The sequence below is a fragment of the Agelaius phoeniceus genome, chromosome 4 (genome assembly GCF_051311805.1).
Source record: "Agelaius phoeniceus isolate bAgePho1 chromosome 4, bAgePho1.hap1, whole genome shotgun sequence".
NCBI lineage: Eukaryota > Metazoa > Chordata > Aves > Passeriformes > Icteridae > Agelaius > Agelaius phoeniceus.
This window is the reverse complement of record NC_135268.1, coordinates 35201318-35222875: the sequence shown is the minus strand read 5'-3', so window position 1 is coordinate 35222875 and position 21558 is coordinate 35201318. Positions and strand designations below refer to the sequence as shown.

The window sequence follows — 21558 nt, the reverse complement described above, 5'->3', positions numbered from 1 at the left end:
TTTTCTCTTATTAGGGGATATCCTCCCCTTCCCCAGCCCAAATATGCACACTCTTGCCATGGCAGATTTTTATCTTTGAATCATGTTTGATTCTAATATAATGCAGAAGCAAATGGAATTTGAGCAATCAGCAGAGGATGAACTAACAATAAAATAGCTGAGGAGGCAATGAAAATTTTCAGTTAAGGAATATGGTATCCAGTGCAAAGACTCAAGGAATTTATTTTTAAATTAATGGTTAGTGGAATAGGTTCCAACACTTTCAAAATCCAGCTGTGGAGTATATACCAATTGCTTGCAGAAAATGTGCCTCCTCTTGGTTACCAAGTGTACCTTCTTGTAATTAGGATTCAAGCAAGCAGTGACATTGTCATTAGTTTAGTTTATCTGTAACCAGTGCCAGGACTGAGCTGGCATTTGAAGGTGTTTAGTGCTGTTGTGACTAAAAACAACATACAAATAGGATGCAGGATAGAGCTTATCCTAGTCTTCTGAACTATCTGGTTTGAGGAAATAGTTTGTAATTCCTGATGGTAACCTAATTTTAAAATTAATTTTGAATTTATCTTTTGATGTCCTTTTAATCTTTTGGTTTCTTTTGCTGTTGTGTATAAAGCATAGATATGCAGAAATTGCTTTTAAAAGAAATGCTTGTCACCAACAATCTTTTTCTTAATCACGATTTTTTTTTTCATCTTTGGCTTTGATTATGGTAGTATTGAATCCCAGATTGAAACCAGCTAATGGATTTTGCAGAGAAAAAGCATAGTTACTATGGCTACACAGCACCCTGAAAGCGTAAAAGGACAAAGCATAAATGAACATGGTCCTGGCTGCTTAGCCATTTGCAGAATAGATTGTAATAACTTAAAGTCTTTATTATAGCCTTTCAGATTTTCAGAAAAAGCCGGATGTTAGTCCTCTAAGAATTTTTACTTTATTTTTAGACTAAATAATAACTTTTGAAGTAGCATATTTGAAAAATATTTTGCAAAACATGCTTTGCTTGTAGCCAGTTCATCAGACATGTACCACAGGCTGTAGCATGTGATGAAATTTACTATTACTGGTCATTTCATCACTGATGTTTTTACTGTGGTATTTTGAAATGAGTCAAAATCGAATCCTCCTATGGACAGGTAAACACAAATATGTGTGGTTTGATGAAAACTTAATGTTTTTTTTGTAGCTTTCACTGTAAGTTTGGCTGAAATATTTTTAACTTTGATTTTCTTACCAACCAGGGAAACCAACCTACATATTTAAGAGAAGCACTTTGTGTAGAGTGAAAAATAATAAAACACATTCATGGTTAGGCTTATACAATTAAGGATTGAATTAACAGTTTTTAGGATGACCCTAGTGACTGATGGAATCAGTTCTACTACCTGTCTTTGCTTGGAAAATAAAATGCATTAGAATCAAAAACATGTCACTCATAAATCCACAGGCTTATTTCAATGGCTAGTTAAAATGCAGAATAAAAGTTTTTAGAGTGGAATGATAAAATGCATTTATTGTTCACGTCAGTACACAGATAATTGTGGGCAATGTACTTTGGCTGTTGGGTAGTAAACCACAGGAAAGGTAGCAGCTGAGCATACAGGTGGTTTTGTAGAGGCATATTTATCTGCTCTTATTTGCAGACAGAGGGCTCTTCTTATTTGTATTTTGGTTTATCCCTCCAGCAATATTTGCATATATTCATGAAGTGGACTGACTTGGTGCATATGCAACAGACCAGCTGAATTCTACTCCTGTTGTAGATCTGCCCTGTGCTCTGTAGAAATGCCACATTTTGCTTCCTTAGTCCATGGTGTCATTTATGTCTAAAACATGTAAAGAAGCCTTTCTAACTAAAAATAGCAGAATCATTGTACAGAATTTCACCATAGAGACCAGAAATCTAGGCTAATCTGCAAAACGTGTTTGGGCCAAATTCCAAGGTGAGCAGATGAGTGTGCCTGGAAAACCCAAGAATAACCCAAGGAAATTATAGGGAAAGGTAGAGTGATGTCATTCCAGCTGGCAACTGAGTGTCAGGCAGCCACTCACCCACTACCCTCCAGTGCGGAAGAGAATCAGGAAAAAAAGTAGGGTTCATGGATTAAGGGTTTGTGAGTTTAATAATTGAAACAAAATAATATATAAATAATCCTAATTATACTGATAGTAATGAAAAAGAGGGAGATGACTGATTCTATGATGAAAACCCAAGAGAAACAAGTGATGCGCACTGCGACTTCTCACCCCCTGCTCATGGATGCCCAGCCCTTCTGAAAGCAGTGCTCAGCCCCTTCCAGCCAGCTTCCCCCAGTTTGTATGCTGGGTGTGACATTCTGAGGTAGGGAATATCCCTTTGGCCATTTGGGGTCAGCTGTCCCAGCTGTGCTCCCTCACAGCTGCATGTGCCACCTCCTCACTGGCAGAGCCTGAGGCAGTGAGAAGTCCTTGATTTGGGGTGAGCACTGCTGGGCAGCAACCAAAACCAGGAGCGTGTCAGAAGCATTATCCCTGCATGGAATCCAGAACACAGCACTGTGCCAGCTACTAAGGACACTGTTAACTTGATGCCAGCCATAGCCAGGACAGGAGGGGATGCTGATGGGAAATTATTGTGGGAATTTAATCCTGTTGTTTACTGTGGATCTGAGATTGCTCAGTTGTAGTAGTTCTTGAAGTAGCTGTAGGCTATAAACTACCATAAACTAAAGTGTTGTGGTGTAGGAATGATCCAGAATGTCTGATTATTTTTCAGATCTCCACAGGGCTTGTTCCTAGCTGATCTTGGTTTTGGTCAGACAAATCTAAAATAAAAGATATCAGACTCAGAAATTCAGTAGGCTAGTTTTCCTAATCTGAACATTTCTTCTTTAATGTGCACCTTGAACAACACTTTTGTTGCAATTTCACACAGAATCAGTGTGCTCAGGACTAAGGTGATATTTACTGAAGAGTTTGGGATTTTTTGATGCTTACTTTAAGCGAGTTTTTCAGAAGAACATAATTTAAAAATGTATGTTTCTTCCATGTCTTAATTCAGGGAGAACAGGTTCTCAAGATAGAATCCCAGGTAAAATATGAGTTACTTTCATGGAATCAATGTTACTAGTTTATCTTGAATGAAAATGTATTGAGAAATTTTTCTCTTTATTTACATTTCTTTGGTCATTATAAATATGAGGATGTAAAAATTAGAGGGGGCTGGCTAGTAATATATTCTAGGTGATGATGTCTATCAGAAGTTGTCCCACAATAAGCAGCCATTGTGGTTTTTTCATTCCAAAATTACATTTCAACATATTATTTCCTTTTTGTTTAAAACTTTTGCACCATTTGTTTTGCTACATGCAAAGTAATGATTTTGAAATTTTAATTAAGTAAAGACTACCATCATATTGACAGGGTTTTTAAATAACCTGTATCTCCCACCTTGCTTTAGATGATTTAAATGTAATGCTCTTGAAAAATGAAATTATTAAAACAACAAAATAAAAAATAAATGCCTGAAGAGAGGAGCTTATTCATGGGTACTTATTTCATTCATGTGGGGTTTTTTTTTTGCTTGAAGAAGTACTCCATTTATTGTTTACTTAAATACTGCAGAAAAATATGCTGTTTGAATTCAGGAGTGGATCAGTTAGAAGGGCTTTGACAGAAGACTGAGACTGTGTGATATTTGGTGTTGCCATGGGAAACTGCTTTGCAAGAACATTTGGATAGCAGATGGACCAAGATAAATAAAACAGATACAGGTATTGAATAGAGATTGTTTAATGCTCTGTGAAAAAATAGGAAAACAGGAACTTAAATCTATAACATAGTTCTTTGATTTGCCCTTTTTTAAATGTGCATGCTGTTTGATATGAGTAGTTCCACAGTGAAAGTTTCCTATAAATTTTGTTTCCAAGAAATCAGAGAAAATGCCAGGTTTATCTGCCTCATCTTCTGTATAATGGGAAATCCGTGGTGTCCTTTATGCCATAATCTACTGCTGTTTTGGGCTAGTCTCTGAAGTTGCATTTAAGTACACAAACACTATGAAATGAAAAATCTTTGTATTTAAGATGTTATAATTTTGTTGGCTTCACATGAAGCTACTGGCAGCTCTTCTATAACCTTATAAACCAGCTTTTATCCTTGATTTAAGAAATAAAAAAATATAAGACTCATACTCTGTTTAAGAGCTGGAATGTCTTTGTAATCATGTTTGGTTACACACAAGTTTGTTTCCATAGCAACATGAACACAAAAGATGCCCATGTGACTGTCTACATGTAGCATGCCTTTTTATGAGTACCTGTGTGCAGAAATAAACTGTATTTCTGTTTAACATGTATTCTTTGTTTTGCCTGGCGACCAATATATAACAATAATAGATAGGTCATTAGAAAACTTGAAATATAAATAGTAATCATATCTTTTCAACAACTCAAATTCAAACTTGCATAAAGAAAAAACTTATGGAAAAATAAAAGCTTTATCTGATCCCTTGAAGATGTATGATTGATCAAAGGGGTTTTTTTCCCCTCTGAGTAATATGTTGATTATGGAGTATTTCTTTGGATTTTCTACAGTCTATTTGTGCTTCTGTTCTTCATGACTTATAAAACTTATTCCACAGGTTGATGTCTCCACATGAGTGGAACAATTCTTTGGGAGATGCTGTCATAAATCTATTAATGCTTATGTTGGTGTTTGCATTTAGTATAATATGCCATGAAATTCTATTCCACTGAACACTATGCAGGTGATTCACATTTTTAGAGTGCATGTTAGCCAACTATTTTGAGTGGTCAGAGCAAAGTTTGTTTACTTTTCACTATATCTTTCCATTAGGAGAGGAAATATATTTGATGCATTTGTTGTTAACCAATTTTAAATATTGGATGTGAATACTTACCTGAAGTTCTATGTTTATTTATGTTCTGCTTTCTCATGGGAAACTAGGAGTGTTAGCAGCAGGAATTATTGGGGAAAATTTTTATCTTTCACAATGACAGAATCACAGAATTGTTAGGGTTGAAAGCGACCTCTGGAGATCATCTGGTCCACCCCCTGTGCCAAGGCAGAGTCAGCTAGAGCAGCTTACACAGAAACACATCCAGCTGGGCTTTGAATATCTGCAGACAGAGAGACAATTAATTGGATCAGAGCATCTGAATTTCTCCTGTTGCTTTTAATCTATGGTTTTAAAATCTTGCTATCAATATCCAGGAGTCCAAAGGACATGTTGACATTCATTAGCGTCAGGGTTCCTGTGTATTTCTAGCTTTCAGCTATAACCTTTTAAAGGCTTTTACGCTAGCTGTATTGTACTAGTATTGTACTACAGCTAGTGTATTTACACTAGCTGATTGTACTTTTTATTCCCCCATGCATTGTGGAGAAGAGATTTCATGGGTGATTAATTTAACCTCTTTTCAATTTATTTTAAGCGAGTCCAGTTAAATAATTTGCTTTCCAGAATCATAGATATGTTGTGGGTGGGAGAGACCTCTGAAGACTGGCTAGTCCTTTGGTCAGAGCAGGGTCATGGGGTCACCTAGCACACATTGCCCAGGACTGTGCCCAGTGGGCTTTTGAATATCTGCAAGGATGGACATGCATCTTGGGCATCCTGTGCCATTGGTTGACCACCCCCATAGAAAAAAAAATCATGTTTAAATGGGATATCTTGTGTTTAATTTGTGCCTGCTGTCTCTTGTCCTTTCACTTGATACCACTGAGAAAAGTTCTGCCTTCCTTATTCTGCCACTGATAGGTGTCTGTAAGCGTAGGACAGATCCTGTTGAGCCTTCTCTTCTCAAGGCCCCCACCTCTCACAGCCTCTCCTCATACAAAAAGTGCTCCAATCCTTTACTTACCTCCTTTAGCTGGCCTTGCTGCAGTAACTCTTTGTCTCTCTTGGGCCCAGTTCTGGGCTGGCCACTGCAGCATTCAGGATGGCTGAGCAGAGGGGAGGGATGTTCTCCCTCAGTGTGCTGGTGATGCTCTTCCTCGTGCAGTGAGGGTTGCTGTGGAGCTTCTTTGCTGCAAGGGCACACTGCTGGCTCACAGCCAGCTTGTTGTCCCTCGGGCCCTTTTCTGCCAGCATCCATGGGATTATTCCTGCCAAGTGCAGCACTTCGCCTTTTCCCTGTATTGAACTTCATGAGGTCACTGTTGGCCCATTCCTCAGCCTGTCAAGGTTTTTCTGAATGCCAGGACAACCTGCCATGTATCAGCTACTCTTAGTTTTGTATTATCCATGAATTCTGTCTCAACTTGTGAGTTATTGATGAGTTGCTGAGCAGTATTGGCTTTTGTATTGACACTTGGTGTGTGCCTTTGATGACTATCCTCCAGTGAACCTGGTGGTGCTGATCCACAACCTTTTTTGGCCAGCAATTCAGTCACTTTTCTGTTTGCCTTACTCTCCATTCATCTGTTTTGTGTTTCATCAGTTTTTCAGGGAGAAGACAATGCAAGGCTGTGACAGAAACATTATTAAAGTCAAGATAAGCAATGTTCAGTGTTCTGTCCTTGTCCACTGGGTCAGCGTGCTCATTGTGAAAGGCTATCAGGTTGATCAGGCACAATTTCCCCTCCATGTATTCATGCTTACCATGTCCAAATACATTCTTATCCCTCCTCTGTTTTGCAATGGCTTTCAGGTTTATTTTCTCCATTCCTTTCCTAGGAGTTGAGGTGAGGCTGGGACTGAGTTCTTGAAAGTGGAGGTGATATTTATTCTCTTCCAGTCCTCAGAGTTTCTTCCCCTCACCTTGATCTGTTATCCTTTTTGATCTTTCAGTGTTTGAATGCTCTCACAATGACATCAGCCAACCCTCAATATGTGTGGTGCATCTCATTATGGCCCATGGATCTGTGTGTGTCCAGTTGGTTTAAATGCTTCCTAACCTGTCTCTCCTCCACTGAGAGGAAATCTGCCTTGCTTTAAGGCTTTCCTATGGCTTTCAGGGACCTGAGATAGCTGAGGGATGGTTTTATCAGTAAAGAGTGAGATGAACAGGGCATTTAGTGTATTGGCCTTCTTCATAACTTTTGTGACCTCTCCACCAGGAGATATCTTTTCATTATATCTTGTGACAGGGAAACCATTGCCCATAGCCTTCCTTATGCTGCACAGCACCAGCTGAGACTACCCATGTCTTTGATCCCAGTAAAGTTGAAATTCTCCTACTGCATGCAGACCTCTTAATTTGTCCTGTTTGCTCTGCTGTGTGCATTAGCAAACAGGCTATTTCAAGAGGCACAAAAGCATGCTTTTTCCCCAGAAAAGATAGAATACCTTTACCATAATTCTGCCTGGAAGGCGTTTCCCTATCTACGTGTACACAGTTGGGGTGGGACCCCTACAGCCCTGGTTTTTTGCTTACAAATTTCTTCCTGTTGACATTACCCCATACTCTTTGCTTGCCAGCCTGGCACTTTACTTCCTCTCTTGATTGCTGCTCATGCTCTCCTACTCCTGCTATTCCTAGTTTGAATTCTCATTACTGGATTGGCCAGCCTGTTGTCAAAATGTTTTTCTCCACTTAGGTGGACAGCATCTCTGCTAAACCATCCTCTGTCCTTGTAGAATATCCCGTGATTGTTTAAAATCTAAAGCCCCACAGCCCACACCAGCTGTGCAACAAATTCTTATGGGATCTGTTACTTCCTTTTTCACCTTTCTGCCTTTCTGGAAGGATTGAGGGGAAAACTGCCTGGAGTCTCCATGCACTTGACCCCAACCCCCCACATAATCAGCAGCATAATCAATGCTCAGTGCTTTCTTCATTGCCTCTGGTGTCATTTTTGGTGCTCGTATGGAGGAGCAGCACAGGATCGTAGTCTGCAGCAGCCCTTTGCAATGTCCTGACCTGAGTCTCCAGCAGGCTGCAAACCTCCCCAAGCAGCAGCTGTGGGATTCACCTCCCCTCAGCAGGGAGCTTCCTGCTGCAAATGCCCACCAGAGGTGTCTCTGCACCTCCATTCTTTTGCTGGCTAATGTCCCTTGCAGGACAGCGCTTGTATTTGCTATTCTTATGAGAAACTATTTCAGTTAAGTGTTTTATGTATTTTACTCTGTTTTGTGAACAAATATGTATAAAAACATTGCTGGAGAACTAATCACACATTTTGGCTTTTTTTTGTTTTGTTTTATTAAGCTTTGTTTATTTTTGAATGTTATTCTGCCAATGCCATGTGGGTTAGCTGGCTATGCAAAGGCTTTTTGTACCACTGTGATGAATAGAGGAAAGATCATGTGTGGTTTCCCTGTGCTCAGGAAGGTCAAGGAGTGATCTCAAATCAGTCTGAAAGTCTACAGAAAGATAATGGATATCAGTATTTTGTACAGGATTTGATGAAAATTATTTAAGATTACCTTTCAAGTCCAGAATTTTTACTTAGGTTGTGCCTTTTGGAAGACACCAGCCTACAAAGTTCTCCCAAGCCTTGCATCGTAACCTGTTTTAAGGCAATGAAATAGACACTATTTTAACATTGCAATTGGTTTCATGTGTGTCTTGTTTCTATTTCTTCTAGGAAATGAACCCAGGAAGTAATGTGAAAGGTCATGTGAAGCTCTGCCATAGCAGAAATTTTCTAAAAGATTGCTTTACCTGTAAGTTCTTCTTTTCTGTTGTTAAGTGTTATACTGTGGTGGGAAAAAAAAGACTTTATTTTAGCATTTTGACTTGCAGCTTAATTGTGAAGAAAACCTTTCCAAGTGCATTATGTGGTAACATGTGCTATTACTCACTTTCTCTATTTTAGTAAAGCCCAAACAAACATTTTTCCTCTAAGTAAATAACTAAATCTCCCATTTTCCATAAAACCTGTTAAGGTTTAGAGTCCAACGAGCAAGATTTTCGTGCTGTTTCATTACAGATTTTGCATCCACTGGGATGCATTCTAAACTGCAATTACTTGTTTTTCAGAAATTATTTTAAAACTAAAGGGTAAAAATTATTCAAACTTGTATGAGAGTGTGAAACTACCACTAAAAGCTCTTTGCAAAGATTTCATATGCAGGTGCCTGCTGTGACTGAGACATCTTTGGGATTCAGAGTTATTAAATTATATGATAGTGCCCTTTACAATTGTGTCACTTGTAGCAAAGAATTTTCTTCAAGCTAAAATGAACTCATTTAATTTTGTATGTATTTCACAACAAACTCCACCTATGAATTTAAACTGTGGCTTTCATCCTGAGTCTAATTATCTACATCAAAATACTTAAATTGGGAGATATGAACTTGCTCTCCTAGCAAAATTGCAAGAAAAATATTAAAAGATCCATTTTACACAAGGAACCAAAACCATTAGGCTTGATTTTTGACAGATTCATGTGGGTTGTGTCAGAGCTTAGAACAGAATACAGAAGTTCTTAGTCCCTGTCAAAAGATATAATTTGAAAATATGTAAATATGCCAAAAAAGTATAGCCTGAAGGAGATTGGGAGTTTGCAAGCTACAATTTCAGCAATGTGTTAATTTTTTCCCTTTTGTATGTAATTATCATAGTTGAACTATGCATCACCTAGATAGCAAGTTCTTGAAAATTATAAGGGGGAAAGCACTACTGAAAAACGTTTCAAAACTGATAAGTAGGGGTTTAATCCTTTAAAAGTAATAATTTCAGATTATTTTTGTTATCTAGCACTCTATTTTAAAGTAGCAGCAACGCCTGTACAAGGGCAGCATAGGTAATTTAGTTTGACATAAAATCTTCAACCTAATAAAAGCTTGCAAACACTAGCCCTCCACGTTTCAAGCTCCTTATGAAGCTTCAGAAAACCTGCTCATATTTATTTGATTTTCTTCAAAATGTGCTTCTTTGTCTCTTTACCACTCTGATGTAACTTGAGACAACCATAAAATAAGTACCAATATAAGCAAATCTGTTAGAAATTAAAATCTGAATTCTGCACTTTGGGTTGTAAAGTAGAAACAGAATGTCTTTATTATGTAAATATTCACAAAGTACTGGTGCAGCTTCAGCAATTGTCCTGTGTTATCCTAAGTGCATTAAAATTACTCCAACACTGGAGCATTTCTTTAGGTTTGTCAAAGAATCCGGATGGGCTATTTCAGGATAATTCAAGGAGACTTCTACAATTAGTCAAGGAAGAGAGAAGAAAAAGTGCTCCTCTGATAATGCTGTCTTAATAACTGAATTAGTCAGATTTTCAGTATTATTTGAGAGGTTTAATTACTTAGCATTAGTCAGGTGGATTTGCCGTATCATAACAGTAGCCTTAAAAGAGCACAAATGATGAGAGAGAAGATTGAGGTAGAATAGGCTAAATTATTTCAGTTTTGTCTTCTCTTTCAATTAATTGCTCTCGTTATTTTCTTCATATTTTATTTTTATATGTGTGCATGTGGGTGGATGTGTATCCATTAGAGATATTTATATTCAGTGAAGATAAGACAACAGTTGGGACAAAAGTGCTTAGAAGTGACTTTGAAAAATCAGAGGTGAGAACATGGAGAAAAGTCCCTGACAGGATGCAAATGCTGAGTGTTGTATTGCACACTGAGCAATAAAGTACATTTACAGCTTCCCAGACAAAAAATGCATTGTTTGAAATCCTGCAAACATGCTGATTTTAATAGTGTGACTGCATTTGAGGACAAAATAGCAGAAAAATGTATTTTTTCCTGATCTAAAATATTTGAAACATTGTCTATTACTGTATATAGAGAATTCTGAAGTCTGGTTAAAGAGCTGGCAATATCCAATAATATTTCTTACTGTAGACTGCAATTGATTTTGTAATTCATATACTCAACCATTGTATTGGTGTAAACAGAAAAAAACAACATAGGGAGGAAAGGGATGTTGTTGTTGTTATTATAATTATTTTATGAGTACAGGTTGCTATAAGACAGAGAAATCTAGCATTTTTAACCATTACATAGTTCTAACTTATTTGTCTTTTTGCTAGAAATAATTCCATACTTCTAATTTTTATATGGATTAGAAGCTTCTCTGTTATACATTTAATGAACCTGCCAGTATTCTGAATTAATTAACAAGTATTGTAAGATTGGCTGTCATGATGTACAGACAAGCAACAACATAACTCACTGAGATTTGTAGATTGTGACAGCAATTAATTATGAACAGTTTTGTAATTGTTATATTTTAATTTCAAAAGGAGTTTCCATGTATTATTTCTATTAATATTAGCTGGCTGACAAATCATACCATCATAAAATGGTTTGGGTTGGAAGAGACCATAAAGATCATCTCATTCCAGTTCCCCTGCCAGGGACAGCTTCCACAGGACCAGGTTTCTCAGAGCCCCATCCAACCTGGGCTTGAACACCTCCAGGGATGGGGCAGCCACAGCTTCTCTGTGCAACCTGTTCCAGTGCCTTCCTAGCTCTGAATAAAGAATTTCTTCCTAACATCCAATCAAAATCTCCCCTCTTTTAGTTTAAAACTCTTCCCACTTGTCTTATTTCCCACTTGTGTAAAAAGTTACTCTTCCTCTCTTTTATAAGCTCCCTTTAAGTACTGAAAAGCCACAAGTAAGTAAATAAGAATCTTTTTCTACCTTCCCCCCTGCAACTGGATTCTTCTATGTTCAGCTAGTCACAATCAAAGTAATATTTCAGTCCTGTGCCTAAAGATCAAGATTATACCCATCATATGTTCTGTGTAAAATAAGGAGTAGCACAAAGTCAACTGCTGTAGGTTTATAGAAGAACTGGAAGTTCTAAATATGAACTGTAAGTTCTTAATATGATAGCCATTCACCTTGACAGAAATGTAAGAGCAGAAATATTCTGTTTGCACAATAAATTATTCCCATTTAGGAAAGGCATGTTTGTTGATGCACAGCATCAAGTGTTCCTCATTTTCTTTGAGTAGTTCCCTTTGAGAAGGGAATCTTTGAGAACTTAGCTTTTTCTCCTATTCTTCTCATGCCCTCTGGGGGAAAAAAAAATACATATGGAATACCTTCTCTTCATTCACAGCTACAGGGTTGGGTCAATTATGTGGAGATCCTGGTGAGAGTCCAGTGAAAGTGCAGCAAAAGGAAAGACTAAAAAAAACCCAAAAAGACACTACCAAAATCAGTAGTAAGAATTGAAGTACTGTCTATGGAAATTGGTGAACACTAACACAGGCTTTTTTGCTGTAGAAAATTCCAGTATCCTAAGAACACATTAATTTTCAAGGAGTGTCATGCACAGCTCTAATTAAGGTTTCACTGATCACCAGGGAGTGAATCTTCCCTGCTCTCCCTATGCCTACCTCTTGTCATTCTGAACTGAACTTAGATTTGAAATTTAATATCAGGTGTTACCTGGCATATGTGTTCATGTCAGCTTCTGTCATTACATTCAGGGAAATACAAGTTTTAATTGTAGCATTTTTGCATACTATAAGCATCTTCTTGATCATAAGTGTGTACAAACCTAAATTGCAGAGTAAGGAGAATAGAATTATTGCAAAGGTCTTTCATGTTTTGCTTCATTACTTATTATGTAGATTTTTTTAATAAGGGGTATACTGAGGAATATAAATAGATATATCTGAAATGATGACAACAAGAAATACAACAGCTGTCCCTGTTGTTGCTTGTTAATTTGCTGTGCTGAGGTGTAATTTCATGCTTTGTTAAAATCAGACCTATTAACTATGATTTGCTGAAGGTGAAATAAGGGGACAGGCTCCGTGAAGTTTCTTTGTTTTAAAAAGTATGTGGTACCTATATTCACTGAAAGTAGTGGTCAGGGAAAAGCATCCTGTAAGTTAAATATGTTGACACAGTAAAGAGCATTGATTAAACTAAACCATAATATTTTATTCTTTACAGTCAATATACAGTTAATATTTTCTCTAGGCATAAACTTCCTAAATCTCAGGTCACAATGCATGTGTAGACATCAAGATGGTGCTGTAGATATCAACACAGGTGCACAGACAGCATTCGTAGTTCACCAGGCATGGCTTCATTAGCTGCTGAACTTTAGGAAAGCTGGAGAGTTCTCTGAGATGCCTTAAAAATTAAGAGTTTGATGGGTCCTCATGACCTAAGCAGTGCTAAAGTTGAAAAAGAGCTGATGGGGAAAAAAACACGAACAAAAGAAAAAAATATTGGGAAGAATTCTCAGGAAGGGAAGATAAGATAGTCTGTTTCAATGAATAAAAAAAATTGAGGTCCAGGGGGAGGAAAGAAAGAAAATGATACAAGATGTGAGTACCTCTGAACAATAGTTGTTATTTTTGATTGGTTTAAAGTTTTTCAAATTCAGTAGAAGAAACTTATTAGTTTATTTTCAGTGTTGTGCAAATATACATTAATTCTATATATTTTATCATTAGTAAGTTTCTGGGTAATTATGTGTAGGTTTAGAGAATGTATGGGTAAAGTTATAAATGTTTTGAATTCCCTCATTTGGCACAGTGTGGGTACAGTATATGCTTCCAAATAGTGCAACAAGATTTGGCTTCTCAGCCTCTCTCAAGACTGAATTTGCATCTATTCCTCTTGACTGTCTTGACCATGCTGCAGAAGTAGCTTGGGAGGAAAGCAATGAGCTTTGATGTGTAGCCTGTCATTTTTAGCCTCCTTGTTACACTCATTGAATATTACTCCACACTTAGTCCTTTGACAGGAAAGGTTACCTGGGATTGAGAGCCCATGAAATTTTTTTTCTGAGTCTGCAAATAATTGTCTTGCAAAGAATAATGCACTTTAGAATGAGATTCTTAATGATACCAGAAAAAGTACAAAGAAAAGTCTTTATGGTCTAATTTAACAAATACACCAGTTTTGGGTGAGATGTGGTATTATGTTGTATGTCTACATCTCATATTATCTGGCTTCAAGCAGAAAACTTTATTCAGCTTCCCAGCAGACAAAAGGCTCAACTCCAGTACCAATAATTTACAGTGTGGAAGGGTTGTGTTGTCATAGAGGTGCAAGGGGGGCATCAGGACCTCCAGAGTGCCCACAGAAGCACACTTCTCTCTGGGGAGCTCCTTTGGACCCACTGAAAGCAGAGCACTCCTGAGAAACCTCACATTGGTAGAGAAGCAACTTCCATTTATTTCCTTCATGTTGCCTAAAAATTGATGACAACAACACTGAGTGTTGTGTCTTCCTCCTCTGAAGGCAGGTTTTAGGTGATTGTCTCAGGAAATGTCATTCTGCAGGATTACTCTTGTTTTAGACCACTGATAGTGTTGGACAGACTGTCATGATTGTGGCCTTCTTGTGCCTTCCACGGATCTAGAGGATAATTATTGATTAATGTAATGGACCAAAGACAGCTCTGTTTTTATGGGCGGATTCATGTGAGAATGGGTTAAGGATTCACTGTTTCCTGGAAAAACATGTGTAAGCTCTTGCCTCTAAACTTGAATGGGAGAGGCAAATTCATACTTCTGTAATTACTTTGATTGCAGTTTCTTGTTGTAGTCTATTTCAGGTAAACCTACACTGCATGAATCATAAGAAATTGCTAGCTAGAAAATAGTTAGAATGTCAAGAGGTGCTTTTGCTCCTCAATTAACTAGTTTAGCATTAATGTCAGGTCTGTGTAGCTGCAAGATTGAGTTGTTTTTGTTTCCTTTTTTAAATCATGTGTGCATTGTGAGAGCATTGGCTTCCAGCTGTGCAGTAATCTCTGATAGCTTGTTTCTATTTTTTAGATTTTATATGACTTTTGTACCCTCCCACTCTTCAAGATACCCTCTTTGTACAGCTCTTGGTTTGTGGCTGTGACTATTAGCAGAAGGTTTGTTTAACAGAAGACAACCTGAAGAGTGACATTAGAAATTACTGTCAAACAGACAGGGAGGCAGTAGGAATACTGATGTGTTTCTGCTTTTGTGATCAATCAGTGAAAAAGCCTATATTCTAAAAGTAAATAAACAAGCAAAACTTGTCTGCTTGTGTTGCTATCTGCAGCTTTCTGTTGTCTAGGAGCTGGGGGGGCATCAGCAGCTTGTGGGTTTTTTTGGTTGAATAGCCCAGCAGTGTACATAATTTGCATCATACAGAGCTGGATAGAAGATCTTGAGAAAACAAGGTTTTATGCACTATTGCCACCTCTCATTACTATTGCATAGGTGTTGCTGCAATCCTTGGCCTTTCCATGTTCAATTGTCTTGTTATTAGTGATACAATTAGAAAAATAGTCCTGATAGGTGGTATTTTTTGTGTATAAATAGCTAAAACTCACAGTTGCAACTGTAGTTAAAGCTAGAATTTCTTAGCAGGTACACCCTGCAACATGTCTTGGTCATCTTGTTAGAGGTTGGAGACATGGCTGGACTAGAGGTGTGTGTGATTCCTCATATGTGTGGGGGTTTCCTGCTGAGCCATCTGGCACTGCAAAAGTCAGAGAGGAATGATGAGTATTAATGTTATATTCATTTGGAAGATACCGTTCCTGGAATGTTTTGCAGAAGTCATTCCTGCTAAAGTGAAAACTTCCTTTGATAAACTCATTTGTGTTAAGTGTCCAGAAAGTTAATTCCTGAGGCTGTTAGCACTGACAGCACTAATTTTCTCTGTTGATTTCAGAGCATGAAATTTGTCCAGACATCTAGCTTTGCAGAGGAGAGTTGTTGCTTTGGAAAGTAGACTGCACACACTTTATGTGGCTAAGGGTTAGATTGTGTATATACACTATTTCTCCAGTGTATATCCATCAAAGAAACAGGATAGCAACAACTTCCATTTTGAAATAAACTTGGCTTTCATATTGAAATGATCCCTTGAAGAGGTGAGAGCAGTGTGCATGTTAAAGAAGTAGATTAATTATCTATAGTGACTCACTTTGGCTCAGCTGACAGTGGGCAGGAAGATCCTGGAGTGACCCTTACAGCCTGGGTTCCCTGGGTGCTCCCATCAGGAGTGTCTCCTGGTTCCTCCAGCTCAGTACCAGGCTGGCTGCCATCTGCTCCCACATGAACAGCTGAGCCTTCTCCTGTGGTGGAGGAGCCCAGCTGCAGCACTGGAAGGCTGGGGCTGAGGAGGGCTCTGCCCTCACGTGTACTGACTTGGCAGTGGCAGTGCTGCTGTGTCAGACTGGAGCTGTCTTTGTGTGAGGTGATATAATGAAGACATTTCCCGAGAGCTGACAAAATCTAACTGCATTGCACACAAAGGGAGATTGAAAGCTGATGTTCAGCTCTTGGGAAAGCAAAATCACAGCAATTCTTTTCTGACCATAGAAATTCTTCTCTCTTGTTTTGGAAGAGATTGAGTGTCTTTTAAACTATGTTGCTTTTTTTTTCTTTTTTTCCCCCTAAGTAAATCACACTGTATTTTAATGGAGCTAAATATACAAAATAGAGAATACCTATCCATAAGCAGAATTATGAGACAAAAATATATAAAAGGAAGCTATTATTATTTTTTTCCTGGAAGATTTCTCTGATGTGCAATGTTTTTAATTGTGCACATAAATAAGTTTTCAAAGATGCCACCATGAATAAGAATTTTGTTCTATTTGAGAAATGTATTTTAGTACAGCTATGCTACTCCTACTAGTATTGTTATTATTAAGTGAACGATGGTGTGTTGAACACTTTGAAGCAGACAGATGTCAACTCATCTAGAGAGATGTATTCTTAACCAGTAAAAACTAAAAATTATCTTATTAGCTCTTATTAAGAGCTAGGTCTCATCTGAGACCTAAATTTGGATTTTGCTAATGTATACGATAAACAATTTCATCAACAAAGTGTCTAAGCATCTTCTGATTCTTAATGTAATTATGACTTTAACTAAAGCCTGTAACTGAATTATTTAGGTTGATTTTAGGCTATGAGAATGCCAGCCTTTTACAATTTATGAAGTGTATTCCTTACAATTTCATTTAATAGGCTCTTGCTTCCTGTTTCTGACCTACTTCTGTGCATCTTTCATTACTTTGACTTTTCTTCTTCATCCTTCATCTCCTCCAGCTGGATGATCTGTCTTTTTCATCAATATTTTTGCAGATGGAAGTTTTGTAGATTTCATACTGCTTAAGTGAACCTGATGGGGTGGGAGTCTCATAGTGAATGTTCATGACCTTGCAGCATTGTTAGGCTGCACCTATGTAAGTGTATAAATGTGTGTAGATAGGTGTGTGTGTATATATATATATATATATATATATATATATTCTTACTTGATGTTAGAATAAGTCATAGCAATAGTCTCCTTTGTTTGTTGCAGGAAAAGTACCCCAATACCCATGCTTAGATGTTTTCAGAATTGTTATCCCTGAATGGAAGAAGAGGTGGTATTTACAGGCCTAGGTTGAGTACTGGTAATATTGCAAGGAGTGTGAGGTGGAAAGGGTTGCAATCATTCTTTGAAATAAGAGAATTTTTATCCTTTCTACTGTTTTTAACAAATGTAATTTTATGTTAATACAGCCTGAAAGTTTTAATTTTATTTAGACTGGGTTTCTAATTTTCTAGACATGGCACACATATAAAGAAATATTTTTCCTGTAGGAGTGCCTGACATCTAAATATACAAAGAACATGTGGGTTGAAAATAGAGTTTTACAGTAGTAGCTTTTTTCTTTAAACACAACTGAGTAGTTCTGTCCTTTATCCCCTATTTTCTGGTTGAAAGTTGCTTGTCAAGAAGCTGACAAGGAAAGTCACTTAAAACAAACAAGCAAAAACAAACAAAAGAGGAGTGTTGGTGAAATGGAGAAATTGCACCCGTAGGTGAGCAGACAGCATAGAAAGCAGATGCTCCTGCCTGCGTCATGCCCGTAGTCATCCTCTGCCTTGAGTAAACTGGGCTCTGCAATTCAGAGAAGGGCAGCTCTCAGCTTTTTGTTACTCATGTGCTACCAGGGACTCATGCTCAGGCAACAATGGGAAATTTCAACGCTTTTCTAAAGCAAACAGTTCCAAAAATTGCAACTGTAGGGCACTTGATCTAAAAAGGGATTTGTACCTGCTATTAATTGGATCCAGGGTGGGCTGCACAGTGTGCAGCAGTAAGGGAAAATTTTTCCTTTGCGTCACAAATGCAATGAAACTCTTGACCCAGTGCCACTAATAGCTGTGGCTTAGTTGACACAGTCTTGTAGCTTTTTTAAGCTAGTGGGACTGCAACAGCTCAGGGCTGTGGGAAGTATTTCATTCTTAGCTGAGTAATAGGAGAGAACAAAACTGCTTCATTCATTGCTTTGTGTCTTACAGACAGCAGCTTTTTAGTCTTTCTGGTAAATGAACGTTACAGTATTGTAATTATAGGTCTTATTCTGTTTTGTGTCACTTCAGTTTTCCTTACTGCCAGCGAGGGAAAAGCATCTAGCAAGGGGTCATTTTTAACTGCGTTTTCTATCTGAAATGAGAATTTCACTTGAGAAATTTCACATGAGATAAGAAAGCTCTGCGTTTTCGATTAAGTTAGTTTAAGTTTACTGCTTAAGCTGGAAAAGTCCAGTGGGATGCGATTTAGGTGATAAAATACCTTGTCAGGCAGCTGAAGAATATAGGAGGGAGGGAGCAAAAGCCAAGTAGGAGGAAATTCTACAATCTATTTATGAGATAGAATATTATTATAAGGTAAATTATTCTTAAAATACTAGTATCTACAAAGTGTTTATCAATACACAATGTTAGAAAAAAGGGCCTCAATAATTTTTATGAATATTTTAAGGTGCAGACTTTGTTCAAGGTGCTTTGAGACTCATCCTTCTGGGAACCATGGAAATGTTACCTTTGCAAGCTTCCCTAAAGGAATTTTTAAAATCTCCCCCCAGAAATGTTTGGCTGAAATGGAGATTCTGCTAACTTCAGAAAATACTAAGTTTCTACTTCAAAAATATTTTCTGTTTCTAGATTTCTCTTATTTTAATCTGAACCAGTTCGTTAATGTCATGAAGCATGTTTGATATCCAGTGTATCTTTTTTCTGGTAATTCTCTCTGAAGAAACAAAGGACAAATCAAGAAAATTTTCAAAGATGTTCAGTGTAGATTAAATTCATCACTAGAATTAAAAGGATAGTTTTTTAATATGATCATAGTAGATTTTCTGGCGGTGATTTTGCTCCTGTGTTTAATGGTTGCTTTTAAATCCCAGAAGCAGATAGGTGGGAGTGGTTTCACATCTTGGAGGTGTTACAGTACAATCCTGACTTTCAGATCTGGGATATCTTTGCTGCTTAGAGGATGGGAGATGAAGACTCTTACTTTCATGAAGCTGAGCTTTATGAAACTGGGTTTTCCTTTGCAGAGTATAAATGGCATGGGAGCTGTTGCTAGTGTTTGGAAGTCACTCCCAGGGAGTCTTAAACTGTTGCACTATAAAAATGTGTCTGACAATTGATAATGTAATGATAATCAGTAAGATGCTCAGCAGTACAAAGTAAACTTTTAATCAGTATGTGATGTGAAGAAACTGCAGATATTTATAGTGCAAGGGGGATGGGTAGTAAATCTCATTTCAGTCCTGAAAATGAATTTATTAGATGTTTTTCATCAGGAAATTGACAAATCTGACCCTTTGTTAATTTAGGCTCTTAATAACTACTTCTGACTCTCTTAAAAAATGCAGTTTTTCAGTGAGAAAAACAAGAAAAAGTTACTTATATCTGAAAATATTCCTGGAAAAGATGACTTCAGAAAGTGTACTAGAGAGCAATTGTAACTTTTTTCCCTGATTGTTTTTGATTGCTATGGGCAAATGATGAAAAATCACGCTCAGCAAAGGTGAAATAGCTGTGTGGAGGAGGTGGGCACTCTCAAGTGCTTAGGGGAACTTAAAAGAACTATAACTGGTATTGGATCTTCTTAGGCTGGATTTTCTTCCAGTGGTTAAGTAGGAGTGTGATTACAGAACAAGTGCTTTTCGTGGTATCCTCACATTTCTTGGGACTTAACTCCAAAAAGTACTACTTTTATGTGGTATTGGTAAAAATTCAGTTTTTTATTGAAGCCTGAAAGAAGAGATAAATAAAATAGCACATTACATTTAATCTTATCTTCCAAAGCAAGGCATGCAGGCAGAGGTAAGATAAAAGTATGATCAAATTAATCTTGCAATGTTTAGAAAGCTGGTAGTGGGAGTAACACAAATATAGAATTAAATCTGTGGAAGAGGTGTGTTAATTTATAAGGAATATTATTATAATAATCTTCAGAAATACATAGGGAGAGTTGCAATGATAAGCCTGGGAGTTTATGTTGGAGGGTGCTTTTCCTTTAGGAAATAATTTTATTGGCTTTTTTCTCCTGCATGTGCCCTGCTCAATTAACCACTCTTAGATACTGAGCTTCATGGAAAAGTAACAGACAAAATTACCTCCTGCTAGACTCCTGATTCCTTGGTCAATAAGCAAAAATCTGAATAAGTTTATTTCAGTATTGCTTTTCAAAAAATGTTCTCAAGTTTGAAAGTAAGCATTGGATCCTTCAGAACAGGAACTCAAGGGATTTGTTTTCTGAACTGCTACAATTTAAAATGAGAAAACTGTATTGTGATAATAAACTCTAAGTTAGTATGGCAATATCCATCGAAGTATAATAACTGATTACAGAAGTAGGTAAGCATTGTAATGCCGAACTGTATTTGATTGGAAATTAATATCTTTGAACTAGTTATGTGACTCTGCTTTTGGTATACTTTCACAATTTTAAGATTCAATTACAAAGTTAGTCCTTTTTTTTTTTTGGTCTTTAGTTTAATAAGACTTTGACGTTCTTATCTGGATAAAACAAAGATGGATGAATAAAAGTCTTGTGCTTGTTTAGAAGAATGCTGTATCACAGATTTCTAAACTTAATTATCTTTATTTAATCTGAAATACATTCCATGTTTGTTAAAGAAATAACTTTTTCTGATTTCCTTAGCTTCTCAGGTATGTAGAGTTTCAGCCAGGGAATGTGCTTTGTTTTGAACTCAGTCAGTGACCCCTGTAAAAATGTTTAATTAACTTTTGCCAATGTCAATATAGTTCTATTATACTCAGCAGGCTGGATGAGCTCCCTCTGGTGGCTCATTTACATTGAGGTTCTGTTCTTCATAGCTGTTTACTCAGGAAAACAAGGCTGCTGACCCCAGGTATCAGTCAGGCATCAGTTCCTTCTGGGCTTACACTTTAATTGAAAAACATCAATAATTTCCTTACAGAATGAAACAAAAGCATTCAAATGCACAGGAGGTTCAATTCGTTAGCAAAATAGATAAAGAGCTACTGGGTAACAAAGTAAGCAAATACGACCAAATTACTTCCTTCTAAGTCAAAATCACACAATAGGTGGATGGCAGTAATTTAGCAGTGTCACCCACTTAGAATAGTGCTTATTTTTAAACTTAGGAAAAATTTTGTTATATTAAACAAAATATTTAGACCTTGACCATGAAATTGTTGAGTTTAGTATGAGCAAGGAGGAAGTAGGGTAGAAAGTAAGATCACAAACATGGGCTTCAGGAGAGCAAATTTTGGCCTCTTAAGGGATATTCTTGGAAGAACCCCATGGGAACAGGCCCTGCATGAAAGAGGAGTCCGACAGATTTGGCTGATATTGAAAGATCACTTCCTCTAGGCTCAAGAATGATGCATCCCAATGAGCAA

At 37.3% G+C, this 21558-nt stretch overlaps 1 protein-coding gene across 7 annotated transcripts in view; it reads left to right on the top strand.

Annotated features, from left to right (window-relative positions):
- The window catches only part of MARCHF1 (membrane associated ring-CH-type finger 1), a 224355-nt gene that overhangs the window by 65363 nt on the left and 137434 nt on the right, over positions 1 to 21558 (top strand). For all 7 annotated transcript variants that reach the window (XM_054633556.2, XM_077177271.1, XM_077177276.1 and 4 more), the window contains one exon: positions 8536 to 8614. The gene's annotated coding sequence lies outside the window, so the exon portion shown is untranslated. The remainder of the gene's footprint in view (positions 1 to 8535; positions 8615 to 21558) is intronic.